The sequence below is a fragment of the Bidens hawaiensis genome, unplaced genomic scaffold (genome assembly GCF_021521415.1).
Source record: "Bidens hawaiensis isolate Kalapana, Puna unplaced genomic scaffold, B.hawaiensis_p1.1 tig00010600_1, whole genome shotgun sequence".
In the NCBI taxonomy this organism is placed as follows: domain Eukaryota; kingdom Viridiplantae; phylum Streptophyta; class Magnoliopsida; order Asterales; family Asteraceae; genus Bidens; species Bidens hawaiensis.
In genome coordinates, this window is record NW_027491813.1 from 772,679 (window position 1) to 796,735 (window position 24,057).

Consider the following 24,057-nt stretch of genomic DNA (forward strand, 5'->3'; position numbering starts at 1 on the left):
TTTATTAGGGGGGGGGGGTGTTGGAGTTGACGGCCGCTACTGTTGTTGATTGTTCACGTAAAGTCTAAAAAAATGAGATTTGTTGACAATAAGGTTTTCTTTGTCTCATCACAGGAGACAACAAAAGACAAGAAGGAGTCAACATCGAGAATATTATTTGAGTTGTAAGGCTGCTTTATTTTTCTTATTTTTTTATGAATAATAATAACATATATATTATTTTTGTTTCGTATTTGATTAGAGTGGTTGAATACTTTATACTGCCTAGGTTTTGGTTGAGTACTATTTTATATTAATTGTTTGACGAACTACTATTGATTCTTGGTTGATTTAATATTATGGTAAAAGTTTTTAATTGGTTTGGTCATAATATTGTTGAGTAATTAAATCTAGTTTATTATTTTAATATTTATTCCACTTGTGTTTAATAGTTTTTGGTGATTGTTAGACACATGATTAGGTTGTCTACTTTGTGTTTTCAACTTATTTGCGGTTTATGGTCGAAATAACCGTAGGAATAATTTATAAAAGTTTATTAGATTTTATTGTTCTATCACTAGAGAGACCGGGAGGTGATTTAGTGTTGTGTCATCTTTGTCTTTTACGGGTTTGGGTAAGAATTGCACGGGAGTGAGTTATCCTAGGTCCCATAGATTATTGTGATACAAGTTGTGTTCAAGTTAATTAAAAATACTCCCTTTATATTAATATATATTGTATTCGAAGAAACCGGGAGGTGATTTGGGGTTTGGGGTACCATAGTATTATTAGGTAAGATGAGACTGGGAGGTGATCCAACCCTTTAACAATTGAGCTTCACATGTCATTAGAGTTCTAGGGTGTCGTTGGTGAGGCCGGGAGGTGATCTAGCGTATTTTAGTGGTCTTTAGTGTCATATTTTTTAAGATATTGTTTTTCAACCAAGTCAAGTTCGTTAACTATTAATTTAACTAGTAGGATTCTATTACCTAGGTAGTCATTTCTCATATTTGTTTTAAAACCCGATTTTATAAAGTTTTATTTTTAGTTAATTTTTTATTAGTTAAGTATTATTAGTATAATTAATATAAAAAAATTTCTAAAAAATCAAAAGAAAGTCTAGGTAGTAATCATTTAAGTTTAATAATTAGAGTTTACCCATAGTGTCCTAGGTTCGATTTTCGTTCTTACTTGCAAGCTACATTGCGTCCGGTACACTTGCCGATTGTTTGTGGTTTTCTAAGTGAATTCGTAAAACTTGGTTTTTAACATTATATACGCTTTTCACACATCAAGGATCTTGGTGAAGCTGCCTATATTTTGGGAATAAGGATCTATAGGGATAGATCAAGGCGGTTGACAGGTTTAAATCAAAGTGCATACATTGACAAAATCTTGAAAAGGTTCAAGATGGACAACTCTAAGAAAGGTTTGGTACCTATTCAAAAAGGAACAATATTGAGTGCTTCTCAATGTCCAAGCTCAAAGGATGAGCAAGACAAAATGAATGGAATCCCATATGCATCTGCTATAGGTTCCATCATGTATGCCATGATATACACTAGACCGGATGTGTCATGCGCTTTGAGCATGACAAGTAGATACCAACAAAATCCGGGAACTAGCCATTGGATGGTGGTTAAGAGCATATTGAAATACCTTAGGAGGACTAAGGATATGTTTCCTAATATATGGCCATGGTGAGGAGGAACTCGTTGAAAGGGTTACACGGATGCGAGTTTCCAAACTGATCGAGATGATTCTCGATCACAATCGAGATATGTTTTCGTTCTAAATGGTGGTGCTGTCTCTTGGAAGAGCGCAAAACAAGATGTGGTAGCGTTGTTGATGTGTAGTGAAACACACTTACTTTCCGTATCATTTTTATCATGTTTTAATTGTTTTTAGTATAATTATTAAGTTTTATGGTTTGTTTATGCTTAATATTACAAAGATGATTGTTTTCTTGTAGGTTATGAAGTTTGGTGGAAAAAAGAGTTAAATTGAAGAGTTTTGGGGCTTAATTGTGCAACTTTCTAACTTACAAGTCAAGGCCCGACCCAAGCCCACATCTTAAAGGCCTTATATAATATTATATTAAGTTAATTAAAAGTGAAATCAGCCATAATACATCCTAATCCCGAAATACAAAGAAAAAAAAACCCTAAAACCCTAGCCTAAGTTCCGATCGGAACAGCAGCCGGCAGCAAGAAAAAGAAGAAAAAAAGGAAGAAAGGAAGCGGCTAGTGGTCTTGGACGGCTGGAGAAGGAAGAGGAGTCTTGGGACTGCTGCTAGGGACTTTATATATCATCAATATCAGCCATATTACTTAAGTAATCATCTATAAACTTTACTTTTTGTTCAAGAACCCTAACTCTATTGATTTGGTCTTTTGATTTGAATTGTTTTGCAATTGATTGATAGTTTGACTTATAATTGATTGTTTTTGGATCTTGAATGAGTTTTATAATGTTTATGATGATGTTTGTGATGTTTTTCTTAAGTATGCATGGCTGTCCAAAAGTAATGAGTAGCTAAACTTGTTTGTTCTACCTAGGATAGATGATTGTTGAGTGGTTTTAACTTGTTTAATGGATTGTTAATGTTCAAGACTTGAATTATTGATGTAAAGTTTAACTAAACCATAAATTAGATTGTGTGTGATGGCTGTGTTTTATTTGTTATTACTTATAATCCTCTTGCATTAGTTAATTGAATCGGTTTTGATTAATTGATTGTTTGTTAAGCTCTTTACTTGGTGTTTTGGGTCTATTTGCCGGAAGTACAACCGTAGGGATAAGTGGGTAATATAATCATCTAAAATCAGTTAAAATGCACCTTCTTTGAGACCGAGAGGTGATAAGAAGTAATATTGTCTCGTTGCTTTTACTTGTTAGAATTAAGACTGCGCGAGAGCGGGTTTTTGTCTTGTCAAGTTTGAGTGTTTATGTGCAATTAGTTGGTTTAATTTAGGTTAAGTTAAATTGTTCCTCTATCCTTGGTTGCGTAGTATTCGTTTCCATTAAGTTAGTGTGTCGGTGAGACCGCGAGGTGAGTCGTCATTTGAACACGTTAATAATTGTTTTCCCGGTTTATTCTTTAAAATCAATTAAAATAAGTTAGAGATTGTTAGAGAGACTGAGAGGTAATTTGACTTTCTTAAACAAGTTTTAGTTGTGTCGTCCTTTATAACCGGTGTCTTGAATATTTTCAATCCGTTGTCTTGTTATTTCTATCAACATGATTCATTCCTAGGTAGACGTTTTTATCACTGCAGTCAAAGTTTTCAAAGTATTTTGTCAAAAGTTTTCGTTTAATTAAGTTAAGTAGTTTAATCAATTCTAAATATTAAAATCATTTAAATATTATTTTGGTGAGTCTTAGTTAGAGTTTAGTAATTAAAAACGTTTTCACGTGTCTTCGAGTTCGATATCCGGACTTTCCTTATCTGTGCTATACGCGATCGGTACACTTGCCGTTTGTGTGAACTAGGATAGATTGTTTGGTTTTTAAAGCTTAGTTGCGACTTGTGTTTAATATTTATATATATATTTTCGCACGTCAAGTTTTTGGCGCCGTTGCCGGGGACACGGTTTGAGGCGTATTAAGAACGACTCGAGTTAGGACTTGCTTTGTTACTACTTGTCTTTCTTAATTGTTTTGTTTGTTAGTTTAAAATAGTTTAGCTAATTATAATTTCTTTTATTTACTACTTGTCGTACAAAACCGTCTTCCAGTTCATCTACATCCGTCGGTAATACGTTCTCTTCTCCTACTTTTTCTAAACCCGTCATTAGGGATAGGATTATGGGCGACGCGAATCCACTACCGAGGAGGACAGTTGCAGACCGGGCCCGTCCAGTCGATGCTGGCGCGAGATCCAGCATTGCTCGACCCGCTATAGGAGTTCAAACGACTTGGCAGATTCCCTCTAACGTTCTGAACATGATTGCTCATTCTGCTCAGTTTCACGGGTTGCTCCACGAGAACACACATTCTCATCTCACTCGTATTACACGTATCTGCGACACGTTTCATCTTGCCGGTGTATCCGAAGACGCCATCAAACTCCGCATCTTTCCGTTCTCACTCGTTGATCAGACGAGTCTGTGGCTTGAGTCCCTCCCACAGGGATCCATTTCTACTTGGGCCGCCATGCAGACCCAGTTCCTGGAAAAATACGTCCTCCGGCTAAGGCCGCTCGTTTGCGTAACCAGATTCATTCTTTCCAGATGGAGGACACTGAGAGTTTCTACGAGGCGTGGGAGAGATTCAAAAACCTACTTGCTTTATGTCCGAACCACGGCTTGCAAGACTGGGCGGTTGTTGAAAAGTTCTATAACGGAGTGACGTACGCGACTCAGAATATGCTTGACACTGCTGCAGGAGGCAACTTATTGACGACAAAGGATACCGATGAGTGCATTGCCTTTTTTAACGGTTTAGCCATGAGTGGATACCACCGACCACCTTCTAAGAGCACCAAAACCGTCGACGCTTTATCACGCTGTATGCATTCAGTCGACACGAGCACCGCCCTCGCGGCACAGGTTGAGGCGTTAGCGAAGATTGTGAAGGACCTACAAGTGAAGAGTAAGTTGTGCGAGATCTGTAGAGGACGGCATGATACCGTTCAGTGTCCTGTAGGTTTCCAGGAGGAGGCAGTCGACTATGTTAACAATCCGAACCGAAACCCTAATTCTTTTAATTCTTATAATTCGGGTTGGAGAGGTAACCAAAATCCTAACTGGAGGAACGGAAATCATTCCGGCTTCCAGCCGCGTCAGAGTCTATTCCAGGATTCCGGTGAAGGAGCGAGTGGTGGGGAGAAGAAGCCCACGCTGGAGGAGATGATGGCACAGCAGACTCAGATGCTGTCGCAGCTTATGACTCGAGAGGATTCCCGTCACAAAGAGACTCAAGAGAAATTTCGGGAACACGAGTCATTCATAAGAAATCAGGGGGCGTCATTTCAAAATCTTGAGAGGCAGATGGGAGAGATAGCGAATCGTCTGAATGAGAGGCCTCCAGGTACACTTCCGAGCAACACTGAGCATAATCCGAAGGCCTTCGCGAAGGCGGTGACGACGAGGAGCGGTGCAGGGGCACGTAGTAAGCCAGTGAATCAGGGGCCTGCGGTAGATGTAGAGGAGCAGGTAGACGAGGAGATTCAGATGGAGTCTCCACCGGCCAAGGTGCATCAGAGGCGAAGCCCAGGAAGTACAGCACAGGCCGAGGACCAGCCATTACCCAGCACATCACCGAGAGTCTACAAACCTAGACTCCCATTTCCCGGGAGAGTCCGCAGGGATAGAGACGAGGAGCAGAACACTAAATTTCTTGATCTCCTGAAGCAACTTCACCTTAACATTCCATTCCTTGAGGCACTAACTCAAATGCCGAAATATGCAAAGTTCCTTAAGGATATTCTTTCTAATAAGGAGAAGTTAGCTGAGGTCTCTTCCATCCCGCTGAGTGCTGGTTGCTCTGCAGTTTTGCAGAGAAAGTTATCGGAAAAGATGTCCGATCCTGGGAGTTTCACGATTCCCTGCATCTTGAGTGATAATACGGTTGTTCATGCGCTGGCAGATCTTGGTGCCAGTATTAATCTCATGCCGTATTCCGTGTATCGCAAGTTGGGACTAGGCGAACCGAGGCCTACCCGTATGAGTATCCAGCTTGCTGATCGTTCTGTGAAATACCCCCGAGGGGTGGTCGAGAACATGCTTGTTCGTGTCGACAAGTTCATCTTCCCGGTGGACTTCGTCATCCTGGACATGAACGATGATGATAGTGTCCCACTTATCTTAGGCCGACCATTCCTTGCCACTGCACAGGCGTTGATCGACGTCTGCGAGGGTAAGTTGATTCTGAGAGTTGGGGACGAGAACGTCACCTTTGACGTTCGACAGTCACTGAAACACCCCAAGTCTGCTGATGACTCCTTATACTTCATTGATACCATCATGGAGCATGTTGGGAGTTTCTCAGCGAAATTTGTGGAGGATCTGCCTCCGACACCCAGATTCTTGATAGGGAGATTCCTGAGATTGAGATGGTTGCCATGACCAATCAATCCTTAGATGACGACACCGAGTCGCATACCCCTGAATCTGGCGTGTCTGCCGAGATCGTACGAGACGATCCGATGGACCGACCTTCGGTCGAGAGCCCTCCTTCCTCCATAGAGCTTAGGGATCTGCCTGCCCATCTTGAGTACGCATTTTTAGATGAAGAGAGGAAGCTTCCAGTTATCATTGCATCTGCTTTGACCGAGGTCGAGAAGAAGAAATTGTTGAGGGTGCTACGAGAGCACAAGGAGGCTATTTCTTGAAAGATTATCGACATCAAGGGTATCAACCCTTCGTTCTGCACTCATAAAATCCTCATGGAGGAAAATTTCAAAACTGTCGTCCAGCCGCAATGGCAGCTCAATCCGAAAATGCAAGAGGTCGTAAAGAAGGAGATCATTAAACTCCTTGATGCGGGGATCATTTTCCCCATTTCTGATAGTGCTTGGGTGAGTCCAGTCCAAGTGGTTCCTAAAAAGGGTGGTATGACTGTCGTCACCAACGAGAGGAACGAGCTTATTCCCACGAGGACTGTGACCGGATGGCGAGTCTGCATCGACTATCACAGACTGAATGATGCCACCAGGAAAGACCACTTTCCTTTACCCTTCATTGATCAAATGTTGGAGCGTTTAGCGGGTCAGCAGTACTACTGCTTCTTGGATGGTTTCTCCGGGTATTTCCAGATTCCCATAGCTCCCGATGACCAGGAGAAAACCACTTTCACCTGCCCTTACGGTACGTTTGCCTACAAACGTATGCCGTTCGGACTGTGTAACGCTCCAGCCACATTCCAGAGGTGTATGGTGGCCATTTTCCATGATATGATCGAGGACTCCATGGAGGTATTCATGGACGATGTTTCCGTATTTGGGAGTTCCTTCGATCATTGTTTATCTAATCTTGAGAGGATGATGTCCCGTTGCGTTGATACCAACCTAGTCCTTAACTGGGAGAAGTGTCATTTCAAGGTTCGTGAGGGCATTGTTCTGGGACATCGGATCTCGAGTGCAGGGATAGAGGTTGATAAAGCGAAGGTCGAGACCATTTCTAATCTTCCCCCACCCACCTCTGTGAGATCCATTCGTAGTTTTCTAGGTCATGCCGGGTTCTACCGCCGATTCATTAAAGATTTCTCAAAAATCGCGAGACCCATGACCAAACTTTTGGAGAAGGATGCTCCATTTGTTTTTTCCGAGCAGTGTATCGAGGCGTTTGATCTTCTAAAAGACAAACTCGGTAACGCCCCGATCATGGTTGCTCCCGACTGGTCGTCACCATTCGAGTTGATGTGTGACGCGAGCGACTTCGCAGTCGGAGCAGTTCTTGGACAACGGAAGGATAAATATTTACATCCGATCTACTATGCGAGCCGGACCTTAAACGGCGCACAGGAAAGCTATACCACCACCGAAAAAGAGCTTTTAGCTGTGGTGTTCGCTTTCGACAAATTTAGGTCCTATCTGGTTTTGTCCAAAACGATTGTTTATACGGATCATGCTGCTATTCATTATCTCTTCAGCAAGCAGGATGCCAAACCTCGTCTTATCTGTTGGATCCTGTTGCTTCAAGAGTTTGATATTGAGATCCGTGATAAAAAGGGGGCCGAGAATGTTGCGGCCGATCATCTTTCACGTCTAGAAGGTGCTGAGTTAGGAGATTCGGGGGGCAGGATCAACGACCGTTTTCCGACGAAAAGTCTCATGTTCGTTAAGGCACAAGAGGAGGGTTTTCCATGGTTCGCTGACTTCGCAAACTATCTTGCTGATGGATACCTCCCGAAGATGTCTTACCAGCAAAAGAAGAAATTCTTTGCTGATGTTATGTTCTACCTATGGGACGACCCGTATCTTTTCCGTGTTGGTGCTGATCAGTTAATTAGGAGATGTGTAGATGCAAAGGAGGGATGGCAGATTTTGAGCCACTGTCATGTGGGACCGACAGGAGGTCACCACGGTGCGAGTTCGACAGCAAAGAAGGTATTTGATTATGGATTCTATTGGCCTTCTATTTTCAAAGACGCACATGAGTTTGTTAAAAATTGTGACCGATGTCAACGTGTTGGTAATATCTCATCCCGGAATGAGATGCCCCAAAATGCGATTCAGGTATGCGAGGTTTTTGACATTTGGGGTATCGATTTTATGGGCCCGTTCCCGTCGTCTAGAGGGAACAAGTACATTCTTGTGGCTGTTGATTACGTTTCCAAGTGGGTCGAGGCCAAAGCATTGCCCACTAACGACGCCCGTGTTGTAGTGAGATTTTTAAAAGGTTTGTTTTCCCGTTTTGGAGTCCCGAAGGCCTTGATCAGTGATCGAGGTACTCACTTCTGCAATGCGCAGATGGAGAAGGCGTTGCAGCGCTATGGGGTCACCCACCGGCTTGCGACCGCCTACCACCCACAGACCAGTGGGCAAGTAGAAGTGAGTAATCGGGGAATTAAACGTATTCTCGAGAAAACGGTTGGTTCAAGTCGTCGGGATTGGTCCGACAAATTAGATGACGCTCTGTAGGCCTTCCGTATAGCCTACAAGACTCCGACTGGTTCCACACCATTTCGGATGATTTATGGGAAGGCAAGTCGGATGAAAACAATAATAATAATAATAATAATAATAATAATAATAATGATGATAATAATAATAATAATAATAATAATAATAATAATATAGAGAGCGGCACTACAGTACAAAAACTCGTGAAGTCAAAAAGGGTTTTATTTGGGGGGGATGTTGGTACATAAATGTCAGTAGTTCATATGTCTAGTGTCTGTAATCGAGTCTGTAATATTGTTTATGTATTTGTTTGTTTAAAGCGAAGTTGTTGACAAGTTCGCCTAGGCGAACTTGTTAACCAAGCGAAGTTGTTGACAAGTTCGCCTAGGCGAACTTGTTGAACGAGCGAAGTTATGGACAACTTCGCCTGAGGCGAAGTTGTCGTGTATTTATATAGGTTACGGTGTGGGTTTTAAGTGGTTAAGTTACGTGTAATTCAGTGAGTCAAGTGACGTGAGGTCGAGAGTCTGTATGTATCACGTGTTGAGTTATTAATAAAACGTGTATTTTGTTCGTATCGTGTTCGTGTGTTTGTGTGCTTGTGTTCTACGTCCGTAACGATCTACACAGGGATTCCGCACCTGTGTATATCGGGATATCTCGTGTGATCCGTCCAGGGAACCTACAATTGGTATCAGAGCTTTTGCTCGATTGTGTGGTTCGGGATATTCACGCGGGTGTAGAATTCGTCCCATTTTGGCTATTCACGGGACGAGTTTTTGGTGTTTTTGCTCATTCTAGCCTCCTACCAGTGTGTTCAAGCCTTTAAACCGTCAAAAACGTCGTTAAAATCCGATTTTCAGATCTGCAGAAAGTTTAAGTTCGTCAGGCGAAGTTGCTGTTCATCAGGCGAAGTTGCCGTCAGGATACGTAGGGTTTCAGCGAAGATATAAGGAGAAGCGAAGTTATTTACAACTTCGCCTACCTCTTCAACTTCGTTTAACTCAGCGAAGTTCTCATCAAGTTCGCCTAGCTCAGCGAAGTTTTCTTCAAGTTCGCCTACTTTCTAAGTTCGCTTACCCTAAGCGAAGTTATTCTCAACTTCGCCCAGTTTCGCGAATTTAAGAAGGATCCAGCGAAGTTATTACTTAAGCGAAGTTATCCTTAACTTCGCCTACAGTACTGTTCAGAGGAAATTTTTTAACTTCGCCTACTCAGAATTTTTCGGGTTTCATAGTCTTCAAGAAGAATGTCGTCGATCAACATTTCAGAGCTTGTCAAGATGGAAGTTGAAGCGGGGTCAGCTACAAAGGCCCCAAGGTTGCTGAAGGGAACCGATTTTGTCGCGTGGAAGGATCGGTTCATACAATACGTTAAGTACCAGGATGCGAAAATGTGGGTATGCATCCAAGATGGATATATTCCACCAGTCATGGAGTATGAGGGTCAAGACCAAATCAAGAAATACAGTAAAATGGAAGAGGAGGAGAAAAAGATGTATGAAGCCGAGAGCAAGGCTCATGCTGCAATCACAATGGCTCTTCCACAGGAGATCCTCCATACGTTCAGAAAGTATACATCGGCTAGAGAGCTTTGGGAGGCTCTTGAGAACAGATTTGAAGGAAATGTAGGTATTCGGGCGTCAAAGATAAAGTTGCTCAAAACTCAATTTTCAGTTTTTAAGTACTTGAAGAACGAATCTCTTGATGATATTATCACTCGATATTATCATCTAATGACTGAATTGAGTAACTACTCCATTTCCTACCGAGAAGAAGAGATTGTGGAAAAGCTTCTCGATGCCCTCCCACCAAAATGGGAGATGTATACTGTGCTGATGAGGGAAGACAAGGACTTCCCTACTTATGATCTTGAAACCGCTGTCAACAAGCTCAGAACTTCTGAGCTTAATATGGTAAGAAAAGAAACATCTATGGATCAGGTTCAAGATCCAGGCATGTACGGTGCTAAAGTAAACTCCAATACAAGTTCAAAGACTGATTCTGCCGCCTACTACTCGAAGGGTGAGTCGGGTGCCAATTCTTCACAGGAGGGGCATGTGTCAGTAAACTCAAATGGGGATGTTTGCTTTGTTGCGGGTGGATCAAGTGGTACTCAACAGCCAGCAAGCAAGATTAGTGGATCTTCAAGTTCCTCAAGCAATAATTACTCTAAGATGCCAATGAGCGTCAAATCTGCTGAAGAGCAGTTTGGCCTCTATGCTTCGTTTATTGCTTCATATGAAAACTATATTCAAGGAAAGGTTGTTGATCCAGCGATGCTGGATGAAGACTATGACCAGATCGATGCTGATGATCTGGAGGAAATGGATTTACAATGGCAGATGGCCATGATAGTGAGGAGAGTGAAGAAGTTTATGAGAAAGACGGGGAGAAAGTTTGTTGGTGGCAGGCCAGGGTTCGACAAGTCTAAGGTGAGGTGCTATAACTGTCAACAAAACGGGCACTTTGCCAAAGAGTGCAGAAACGAGCGAGTTGAACGTGGTCTAGGCCGGTCTGCACAGTACACTGGGAGTAGTAAGGAAATCAATGCCATGATGTCCAGAGAAGCAGGTGAATACAACAGGAACCTGCATTCGAATGAAACTGGTGAGCAGGCAAATATGGCTAAGGTTGAGAATGAAGAATGTGAGAAGATTAAAGGAGAAGAGAAAGCTACTGGTAAGGAAAAAGCTTTCATGGCAGATAACAATGATCAACTCTCCGAGGTAAGTTCTAAATCTATTTGTACTAAATGTGAGAATTTGTCTGAGCAAATTGCTACCATAACTGATCAGTATGTTCGTTTAGATGCTGAATTTAAAACTCTTAAAGAAGATCATCACTTTATGAAAGCAAGAGAAAACAGTTACAAAGTTAAGATAAAAGCGTGTGAAAAAGATGTTAAAAGCTTAAAAACAAAACTTGCTGAAAAAATTGAAGTAATTGATCTAAGTTATGAGGTTTTAGAAGAAAAGACTAAACTGATTGCTGAACGAGAAAAGCAGATTGCTGACCACCAGGTGAAAGTGGTGGAACTGAACCGAAAACTTGAGCAGTTCAGAAATTCCTCAGCTATTCTTGATCACCTTGTTAGTGATCAAGGTACCTCTGCGAAGAGGGGAGGAATTGGTTATCACGAGGTTCCACCACCTTATAACCACAACTACACTTTTAACCCTAGTGTTCAGAAATCTGTTGATTTTGAAGTTCCTCAGACAGTTCCAATCAAGGTTACGAGTAAAGAACCAAGTGTTAGTAGTGGCGAAACGAGTTCGCCTGTTTCAAGTGTGAAAATTTCTGTTACGAGTCCTGTCTCATCAGATTCGAATAAGTTGTCCGAATCGGGTAAGACAAAAGAGAAGGTAGTGTTACCCACTGGTGGAGAAAAAGATAAAACTTCTAAAAAGAGTACTCCACTCAACCCGTACGTCCCACCTTATGTGAGACGAACGGCCGGTAACACAGCCTCTACATCCAAAACAACCTTTGAAAAGAAAATGGAGCATAGGTGTTGTTTTAGGTGTAATAAGATAGGACATCTTGTTGCAGATTGCCCTCTGACGCCGAAATTCAGAGGTGTGAGGCCTATTAAAACTGAGCGTAAGCCAAATGGTAATTTTAATACTGCTAAAAATGAAAACCCTTCAAAGTTCCGAAATGTAACTAATTCAGGTTTTCACAGAAACAAACCTCAGTTTAACAATGCTAATAACCAAAGCACAAGATATAATACTTTCAATATACATAGGTTTGGAAGGCCTCACACTCAATTTCCAAGGAGATTTCCTAATAGGACTGACAGGAATTATCCAGATGCTAACTTTGGAAAGCAGAAGTACGGGATATATAGATCCAAGACCAATTGGTCTTGGGTCCCTAGATTCTAATCCTTTGCTTTATTGTGCAGGAACAGTTGAACAGGGCTGCCCACAGTCTTTGGATTGTAGATAGCGGCTGTTCCCGGCACATGACGGGTAACAAATACTTGTTGCACGACTTAAAACCTGTTCAAGGAGCGAGAGTTAGCTTTGCCGGTGAAAGTGGAGGAAGAATTACTGGAAGAGGAACGGTGTCCAATGGAAAAATGACTCTTGAGAATGTGAACTTTGTAGAAGAGTTGAAGCACAATCTGCTGAGTGTGTCGCAGATTTGTGATAAGGAGTACACTGTTCATTTCACGAAGAATGAGGCGATCGTGTTGAAGCCTGGTTTTCAGATACCAGACGAGTGGATAGTGATGAAAGCTCCACGTGATACAAATACTTATGTGATGGATATGAGGTCTACTGAAATGGCCACGGAAGAATCATGTTTAATGACGAAAGCAAGCGAATCGGAATCCGAATTGTGGCACAGGAGGATGGGGCACATTCATCTTCGGAAGATGAACCACATTGTCAGGAATGGACTTGTGATGGGCGTTCCCTTGAAAAGTTTTAACTTTGAAGACAAATGTATAGTATGCAAGAAGGGAAAGCGACACAAGAAATCCCATCTCACCAAGAAGGTCAACTCTATTGCCAGTACTCTAGAACTGCTTCACATGGATCTCTTCGGTCCCGTGAATGTAAAAAGTCTAGGAGGTACTTCTTACTGCTTGGTGATCACTGATGACTACTCGCGATATTCGTGGGTATATTTTCTGAAATCGAAAGATGAGACGGCTCAAATGGTGAAGAATTTGATTACCAAAGTTGAGAACGTCATGGGTAAAACAGTGAAGTTCATCAGAAGTGACAATGGAACGGAGTTCAAGAATTTTGAAATGGAGATCTTCTGTCTTCAGAAAGGAATTGAACACCAATACAGCGCTCCGTATACTCCGCAACAGAATGGAGTGGCTGAAAGGAAGAACCGAACTTTAATTGAAGGAGCCAGAACTATGCTGGCAGATTCGAAGCTTCCTGTGATGTTCTGGGCTGAAGCAGTTGCTACAGCCTGCTATGTTCTGAATAGAGTGTTAACCGTTAAGAGACTTGGTAAAACGTGTTACGAGCTTATGCATGGAAGGAAGCCCAACTTGAGTGGTCTTGAACCATTCGGGTCCCCTTGTTCGATCTTGAAGACAAATTCTAAATTTGGCGAAGTTGCCGATTAAGGAATCTTAGTCGGTTATGTTGTTGGTACTCCCAACAGACGTGTCTTCAATACTTCGACCTGCAAGGTGGAGGTGGTGTGTAACACCGATATCACAAGTTACCAACCGCCAAAACCAAGCAATGGACCTGCTGAGCTTTTCGACTATGTTAAGCTATTTAAGTCTTTTAACATACCGGAGTTGGAAATTTCTGAAGAAGAAGAAAGAGTTGCGACGAAGATGATACTCGATGAGGAAGAAAATCTATTGCAAAGACAGCTGATTGATAAATGTCAACCTTCCTCATCAAACACTATCGGTACCCCTGCTGCCTCAACTGAAGAAGAATTTATCAATCCTTTTCACTCTCAGCATGAAACAACCATTGACGAGATCTCTTCTAATTTGGAAGATAATTTGCATGTCGGTTCTGTTCCGACCATGAGAATTCATAAAGATCACCCTTTGGATAATGTGATTGGTGATGTGTCCTCAGGTGTCCAAACGAGAAGTAGCTTGAATGAACACACCTGTGTTTATACAAGCATTAAGGAGACAGGAATAATCAATGAATGCCTGTACACCTGCTTTATAAGCCAGATTGAACCGAAGAATTATCAAATGGCTTTAAAGGACAGCTCGTGGGTCGAAGCCATGCAAGAAGAGTTGGCTCAATTCGAGAAGATGGAAGTTTGGACTTTGGTTGAAAAACCAAAGAATGTGCATGCGATAGGCACAAAATGGGTGTTTAAGTGCAAGAGAGATGATAAGGGGATTATTATAAGAAACAAGGCGAGGCTAGTCGTTAAAGGTTTTAATCAACAAGAGGGGATTGATTATAACGAAGTGTTCGCTCCTGTCGCCAGGTTGGAAGCCATAAGATTGTTTTTAGCGTTTGCTGCTTCTGAAAAGATGAAGGTGTTTCAGCTAGATGTGAAGAGTGCGTTTTTGAATGGGAAAGTTGATGAGGTTGTGTATGTTGAGCAACCTCCGGGTTTTCCTGACCCAGACTTTCCAGATCACGTGTACAGGTTGAGCAAGGCGTTGTATGGATTACATCAGGCACCTCGTGCCTGGTATTCAACTTTATCGGATTACTTGCTCGAGAATGGTTTTGAAAGAGGGAAAATTGATAGCACGCTGTTCTTCAAAAGAGATGGAAGCGACTTCCTGCTGGTACAAGTCTACGTGGATGACATTATATTTGCTGCGTCAAAAGTCTCCATGTGTCAGGAGTTTGAAGCCGTCATGAAGAAAAGGTTTGAAATGAGTGCTATGGGTGAACTAACTTTCTTTCTAAGATTGCAGGTTGATCAGAAGAAGGACGGGATGTTCATTCATCAGACGAAGTATGTTCATGATGTGCTCAAGCGCTTCAAGATGGAGGACAGTTCTCCATATGATACTCCAATCTGCGTCAATCACAAATTGGGTGCTGAAGTAGACGGTGATGCAGATGTGGACCCAACTCAATATCGGGCAATAATAGGTTCTTTAATGTACTTAACTGCATCTAGGCCTGATATAATGTTTGCTGTTTGTCTTTGTGCACGTTTTCAGGCAAATCCAAAAGAATCTCATTTGAAAGGTGCAAAGAGGATACTGCGGTATCTCAAGGGCAAGCCGAAGCTGGGGTTGTGGTACCCGAGAGGAGGAGACTTGGAGCTGGTCGCTTACACAGATTCTGATTATGGAGGGTGCAATCAGAGTCGGAAGTCAACAACAGGAGGATGTCAGTTTCTTGGTGGCAGATTGGTGTCGTGGCAATGCAAGAAGCAGACTTCAGTCGCAATTTCAACCTGTGAGGCAGAATACATGGCAGCATCTAACTGCTGCTCTCAGGTTCTTTGGATACAACAACAGTTGCGCGACTATGGTCTGAATTTCTTACTTACTCCTATTTGCATTGATAACACAGCTGCTATCTCAGTAACTAACAATCCCGTGAAACATAGTAAAACTAAACATATTGACATACGTCATCATTTTATACGGGATTGTGCTGAGAAGAAATTGATTGTGCTTGAAAAGGTGGATACGCTTGATAATTTCGCTGATTTATATACTAAAGCGTTTGACGAATCCAGATTTCAAAACCTTATTGAACTGAATGGGATGATCAATCCCGAGTAACCATGCTTTTCTTGTGATATTTAAAAAAAAAAAAAAAAAAAAAAAAAACGTCACTAATCGCTTAAAAATATGTCGGTTACATCAGTTTGAAGGACTTGTCTTCGGATATTTTTGGTCCTCATTTTCTACTTGTAGATTTTGAGGATAGCCATTAACCAGATTACTGATAGTGACCGGGGCGGTTTATGATGAGTTTTTCATTCTTTCGCTTAAAATTAGTCGATCATACTTAGTTAGAAGGACACATACTAGTATGTGGTCGGTCCAACTGATCCATTGGATCTTCGGGATAGCCGTTTACCTGGAGACTTTGTTTTGGTCGGGGCGATTAATGTTAAAATTTTGAAAGAAATGGGAAATGAAATTATTTTTCAAGTCTGTTACTTCGTAAGAAGTTCGTTAGCTATGTTTAACAGAAAATTGATCCAACCTTGGAAAATGATAGATATACTAATTCTGTGTGCTTAGCTAGTGAAGTTATTAGGCTTAAAAGGCTTTAGGACAGTCATTGTATGTCATGGTAACTTTTTATGGTGCGTAAAAGTAGATGTGATACAAACTAAATTTACTTGATTTTACGTGGAAACTCCTTAAGAGTTTTGCATGTCTTCATATATATCTTTCCGAATGATAGGCAGAAAAGCGATTACCCAGTCATACACGAGCCCACATGTGTTCTGATTCCCGTGAAGATAGCGTCTCAAGATACTGCAGTGATCCAGATTCGGGACTTGCAGTTAATTTCTACTTTGAAGTCTATGTTTATTCAAAAAAAAAAAAAATTTATATTTGGAGTTATTGAAACATATTAGTGATGACAAAATCAAGACTTCACAATCATTGAGTAAGAGAGAAGAACGGGAAGCATATCAAGAATACTTACAACTTAATCAGACACTATGGGTCGAGGTCAATTCGGGGTGACTTGGGGAAAGCCAAATACGCTTTGAGGATAGATAGGAGGCATCAATATTTCTGAGTTGTTGCCCACTTAAATTTTGAGGCATAATCAAACCTAACTCGTATCACAGAAACGATGAAAACCACTTTAAGTTATACCTGCTTACAACCTGTCTCTATATGTCATAATACAGCTAAACACAGATCTATGTGACAGTCACGTAATTAGTATGATTCCTGTTCGGATCTTTTCTAAAACGTGGCAGTCCCTAACTAGACTGAAATTTGATCCCTTATACTTTAAACTTTTAAAAGTTTTTGTACTTAGATAGTTTTATGATTTTTTAACTGGTTACTTAGAATTGATCATGTCATTTATTTCTTAAAGGGAAGTTTTAAAGAGTTAATTGAAAAATATTCAAATTATAAGGTTTGATTTTGTAAATATAGGCGATGTTGTTAAACAGGCGACGTTGTGAATAACTTCGCCTAGGCGAAGTTATCCGTAACTTCGCCTGTATAACTTCGCCCCTATATAAGGGTTTTCAAGAGTCACAACAGTTCATTATTTGAAAAACCAGCGAAGTTATCCTTGTTTATCCAGCGAACTTATATTATTCGTTTACACATCGAACTTATACTGATCCTACGTGTTATCTTGTTCTTCGATTTCAAACCGATCTAAAGGTTGTTTGGGTTAGTTTATCACATGTTATATGTTCTTTGATGTTAATCTAAGGTTGTTTCGACAACCGGTTAATAACCTCGAACAATCGACCTTTAAACCCGAGTTTAAAACTTGTTTTACATGTTCATGAGTAAACTGGTCGTTTAGTTATCCTTAATATCATGTGTTTGAGCCTCCTCAATCGCCAAAGTTAATCGAAACACCGGTTTTCCGGAGTTCGATTATCCTTACTGTTGCCGTTTCAGATTCAGGCGAAGTTAGGGTTTAGGCGAAGTTATCCGTAACTTCGCCTGAAGCTTAAGTTCGCCTGAGGCGAAGTTATCCGTAACTTCGCCTGAGGCTTAACTTCGCCTGAGGCGATGTTGTGATGAGGCGAAGTTAACATTAACTTCGCCTAGATCAATTTTACTTAGTGTTAATTAGACGAACTTAAAGCTGAAGCGAAGTTGTTCCCAACTTCGCCCCAACTTTAACTTCGCCTATACGGAGTTTATCACAACTTCGCTCATGGTAACAAAGCGAACTTGTGCTATGTCTTTATGTTGTTCTAACTTGGTTCGTTTGTTGCAGATATGGTTGCAGTAGCTGGTGCTGGAGGTGAAGGAGGAGACGATGGTGACAATCAGCGACAATTTTTCCCGGGTCACAATATGTACATCACTTTAGACCCGGAGGCGAGCGGTGTGGACGATTACCGCGAGATCATAACTTTCCTCCTACGCTTGAGGATATTTCATGCTATCACGAACACTCTGCCGATATCTCTACCAAATATCGAAGAATTTTGGCAGACGGTAGAATACGACTGTCGTGTTGAGCCCCCGGTCATGCGAGCGACTGTGAACAATCAAGTGGTTCAGTTCAATTCTGAACAGATCCGGGTGGCGTTACGGTTTGGAGAGGAGACGAGGGACGACCCAACTGAGTTTGTGGCTCCGTTTCGTGATGGAGCATTTCTCCGAATGGGCTATTCTGGTCCATTAGGCGATACACAGAGACGGAAGGGTTTTCTGCTTGATCAGTGGGCTTCCTTATGCACGTCATGATAGTTTTCATGTCTGCAATGACTGCACTGACTTACAATAAACGCTACAGTTTCAGTCAGATGGTCTTTTACGAGATTGAAAGACAGAGAAGGGCGATGTCTCGGGAGCGGTTCATTATGTACCCACGTTTTATCCAAATGATATTGAACCATGTGGCTCCGAATCTACCTCAGAGACGCTCCGATCAGATACGTGGAATCTGTGAGCAAACGTATCTTTGCTCAATGCCGCACTTCGAGTGCGAGGAGCAACCCTGAACGTCGTCCAAGGCATACTCCACTGTTTGGGTTTTTAATCAACCCAGAGTATGTTCCTGCTGGTGGGGACGAGTTCAGAGATCCTCAACCGCGACAGGCAAGAGCAACTCAAGCTGCACCTGCTGTGCCTGTTGTGTCGGCTGCAGAGGATATAGATCTTGATGCTGTTTTTGGAGGTCAAGGTTATTTCGATATGGATCAAGTTGAAGAGGTGCAGGTCTCTGCTACACAGAGTTCGGGTGTGAGTGCAACTAGAGCAGCTACGTCAATGGCTGACTCAGATTTGGATGAGATCATGAATGAGGGGAGACGGTTGATGGTGTCTCGAGAGAGAACTTTTGGGAAGAGAAAGAGAACGGAGGATGATGATGAGTCAGAAGAGGAAGAAGATATACATAAGCTGATAAGAAGATCAAGACGGGAAAGGACAGGTGCTGGCATGGGAGCTGGAGAGACTTCAAGGATGGTACGCTTTGCTCCGGCCTCACTGTCTGGTATGTCTATCGTTCCTACTTCTGTACAGGTTACAAGTACAAGCGCTGCGGATGTTCCCGTGGTGGCTACATCATCTGCTGGCATTCCATCCACCACTACCATCCAGACGTCCACTCCGGAGATCGTGTCTCTACCACCTCCAACGCTTACTCAGTCGGTGGTAGCTGCACGATTTGTAGAGTCAACGGTCGTGACTACTGCAGGGTTATCAGGTATGGTACCACCTGCGGTTACGCCTGCTTCTGATGTCTCGCCTACGCCTATGTCTGACTCAGAGAGAATAGCTTCACTAGAGCGGATCGTGGCAGAGCAATCAAAGACTATTCAACGCCTAGTGGAAGCAAATCAACTACAGTCATCCCTCCTGGTTGAGCATGGGAAAATTATAGATGCCTTGAAGGAGTTCTTGGCATCTCAGGGGGAGATGAGCTGTAAGGGCGACGAGCTCAGGACGAAAAGAAGAAATGACCGAGACGATGATCCCAATGCATCGAAAGATGCAGGTGGTGAGCTGCCAAGAACTTCTCAAGCTCTTGGTACTTCCACAGCTGAGGGGGAGTCTACCGACGCGGCTGGTGGTGATGATGTGGTGTTGGTGGATGATGACGTGATTGATGCGTTGAGGGAACTTGACGATGATATGTTCAGTGACGATGTGTTATTTGATGAGGATGTGCTGCCGTGTGAGGAGATTGAGAAGATTGGCGCACAGATTGTGATTGAAGATGGGATAGAAGAGGGGGAGATAGTAGAAGAAGACGTTGAACACGAGATCCCAGATGTTGAGAAAGCCGACATGGGTACTGAGATGGATGAGACTGAGTGGGAGGAGCAGCCTAGGTGGAAGGAAGGCTGTGCACATTGGTTTATTAAGACCAAGAAGCCTGCTGTTCCAGCCATGTTCAAGAAGAGTTATAACATCAAAGGCTATGCTGAGTCGAAGAAGGGAATTATCTGTTGGATATATGATGAACAGATAAAGTTGTTTGTGGTGAAGCGTTATGATGGTATTCAATACTTCAAAAGAACCCTGAGATCTCTCAATACGTTGCCGGAATGTGAGGTGAAGGATTTGGCCAGGTTGGGCCTGATAAATAGAAGTGACGACAACATGGCAAGAGTGATTGGGAAGATCGTGTGGAAAGAAAGCATAAAAGAGAAGAAGTTTGAATTATTAAAGCCACAGAAGGGAAAGCTCGTGGAGGATACAGAAAGGGGAATGAGAGCAGATGGCAAGCCATGGATGGTGATGAAGTACAAACCGATCCGATGCATCAAGGAGGTTCCTATGAAGACTATGCCTCAAGATGTGTTGAAGAATCTTAAATGGTGGTATGTTGATTGCCAGACTGCTGAAGCCGTGATGGAAGACGAAGACGAACAAGAAGTGCTGAGGGTGTATGATCCGATGCATCTTGTTAACTTATCGAAAGCTGATCTGCAAGTGTTGAATGAAATGAAGATATTCTATATTCCTGCTTGGAAGGACGAAGCAAGGAAATATCAGCGAGTAGTCACGGTGTGTGTTAGAGAAGGAGTGCACGCTTGAAGTTACAGGATTACGAGACAAGAGCTGAAAGATCAAGATATGAAGCTACTGCCAAGGGGGAGTCTGTTGGTACATAAATGTCAGTAGTTCATATGTCTAGTGTCTGTAATCGAGTCTGTAATATTGTTTATGTATTTGTTTGTTTAAAGCGAAGTTGTTGACAAGTTCGCCTAGGCGAACTTGTTAACCAAGCGAAGTTGTTGACAAGTTCGCCTAGGCGAACTTGTTGAACGAGCGAAGTTATGGACAACTTCGCCTGAGGCGAAGTTGTCGTGTATTTATATAGGTTACGGTGTGGGTTTTAAGTGGTTAAGTTACGTGTAATTCAGTGAGTCAAGTGACGTGAGGTCGAGAGTCTGTAAGTATCACGTGTTGAGTTATTAATATAACGTGTGTTTTGTTCGTATCGTGTTCGTGTGTTTGAGTGCTTGTGTTCTACGTCCGTAACGATCTACACAGGGATTCCGCACCTGTGTATATCCGGATATCTCGTGTGATCCGTCCAGGGAACCTACAGGGGAGGGGGGGTTGGAGTTGACGCCGCTACTGTTGTTGATTGTTCACGTAAAGTCTAAAAAAATGAGATTTGTTGACAATAAGGTTTTCTTTGTCTCATCACAGGAGACAACAAAAGACAAGAAGGAGTCAACATCGAGAATATTATTTGAGTTGTAAGACTGCTTTATTTTTCTTATTTTTTTATGAATAATAATAACATATATATTATTTTTGTTTCGTATTTGATTAGAGTGGTTGAATACTTTATACTGCCTAGGTTTTGGTTGAGTACTATTTTATATTAATTGTTTGACGAACTACTATTGATTCTTGGTTGATTTAATATTATGGTAAAAGTTTTTAATTGGTTTGGTCATAATATTGTTGAGTAATTAAATCTAGTTTATTATTTTAATATTTATTCCACTTGTGTTTAATAGTTTTTGGTGATTGTTAGACACATGATTAGGTTGTCTACTTTGTGTTTTCAACTTATTTGCGGTTTATGGTCGAAATAACCGTAGGAATAATTTATAAAAGTTTATTAGATTTTATTGTTCTATCACTAGAGAGACCGGGAGGTGATTTAGTGTTGTGTCATCTTTGTCTTTTGCGGGTTTGGGTAAAAATTGCACGGGAGTGAGTTATCCTAGGTCCCATAGATTATTGTGATACAAGTTGTGTTCAAGTTAATTAAAAATACTCCCTTTATATTAATATATATTGTATTCAAAGAGACCGGGAGGTGATTTGGGGTTTGGGGTACCATAGTATTATTAGGTAAGGTGAGACTGGGAGGTGATCCAACCCTTTAACAATTGAGCTTCACATGTCATTAGAGTTCTAGGGTGTCGTTGGTGAGGCCGGGAGGCGATCTAGCGTATTTTAGTGGTCTTTAGTGTCATATTTTTTAAGATATTGTTTTTCAACCAAGTCAAGTTCGTTAACTATTAATTTAACTAGTAGGATTCTATTACCTAGGTAGTCGTTTCTCATATTTGTTTTAAAACCCGATTTTATAAAGTTTTATTTTTAGTTAATTTTTAATTAGTTAAGTATTATTAGTATAATTAATATAAAAAAACTTTCTAAAAAATCAAAAGAAAGTCTAGGTAGTAATCATTTAATTTTAATAATTAGAGTTTACCCATAGTGTCCTAGGTTCAATTTTCGTTCTTACTTGCTAGCTACATTGCGTCCGGTACACTTGCCGATTGTTTGTGGTTTTCTAAGTGAATTCGGTAAAACTTGGTTTTTAACATTATATACGCTTTTCACACATCAAGGATCTTGGTGAAGCTGCCTATATTTTGGGAATAAGGATCTATAGGGATAGATCAAGGCGGTTGACAGGTTTAAATCAAAGTGCATACATTGACAAAATCTTGAAAAGGTTCAAGATGGACAACTCTAAGAAAGGTTTGGTACCTATTCAAAGAGGAACAATATTGAGTGCTTCTCAATGTCCAAGCTCAAAGGATGAGCAAGACAAAATGAATGGAATCCCATATGCATCTGCTATAGGTTCCATCATGTTTGCCATGATATACACTAGACCGGATGTGTCATGCGCTTTGAGCATGACAAGTAGATACCAACAAAATCCGGGAACTAGCCATTGGATGGCGGTTAAGAGCATATTGAAATACCTTGGGAGGACTAAGGATATGTTTCCTAATATATGGCCATGGTGAGGAGGAACTCGTTGTAAAGGGTTACACGGATGCGAGTTTCCAAACTGATCGAGATGATTCTCGATCACAATCGGGATATGTTTTCGTTCTAAATGGTGGTGCTGTCTTTTGGAAGAGCGCAAAACAAGATGTGGTAGCGTTGTTGATGTGTAGTGAAACACACTTACTTTCCGTATCATTTTTATCATGTTTTAATTGTTTTTAGTATAATTATTAAGTTTTATGGTTTGTTTATGCTTAATATTACAAAGATGATTGTTTTCTTGTAGGTTATGAAGTTTGGTGGAAAAAAAAGTTAAATTGAAGAGTTTAGGGGCTTAATTGTGCAACTTTCTAACTTACAAGTCAAGGCCCGACCCAAGCCCACATCTTAAAGGCCTTATATAATATTATATTAAGTTAATTAAAAGAGAAATCAGCCATAATACATCCTAATCCCGAAATACAAAGAAAAAAAAACCCTAAAACCCTAGCCTAAGTTCCGATCGGAACAGCAGCCGGCAGCAAGAAAAAGAAGAAAAAAAGGAAGAAAGGAAGCGGCTGGTGGTCTTGGACGGCTGGAAAAGGAAGAGGAGTCTTGGGGCTGCTGCTAGGGACTTTATATATCATCAATATCAGCCATATTACTTAAGTAATCATCTATAAACTTTACTTTTTGTTCAAGAACCCTAACTCTATTGATTTGGTCTTTTGATTTGAATTGTTTTGCAATTGATTGATAGTTTGACTTATAATTGATTGTGTTTGGATCTTGAATGAGTTTAATAATGTTTATGATGATGTTTGTGATGTTTTTCTTAAGTATGCATGGCTGTCCAAAAGTAATGAGTAGCTAAACTTGTTTGTTCTACCTAGGATAGATGATTGTTGAGTGGTTTTAACTTGTTTAATGGATTGTTAATGTTCAAGACTTGAATTATTGATGTAAAGTTTAACTAAACCATAAATTAGATTGTGTTTGATGGCTGTGTTTTATTTGTTATTACTTATAATCCTCTTGCATTAGTTAATTGAATCAGTTTTGATTAATTGATTGTTTGTTAAGCTCTTTACTTGGTGTTTTAGGTCTATTTGCGGGAAGTACAACCGTAGGGATAAGTGGGTAATATAATCATCTAAAATCAGTTAAAATGCACCTTCTTTGAGACCGAGAGGTGATAAGAAGTAATATT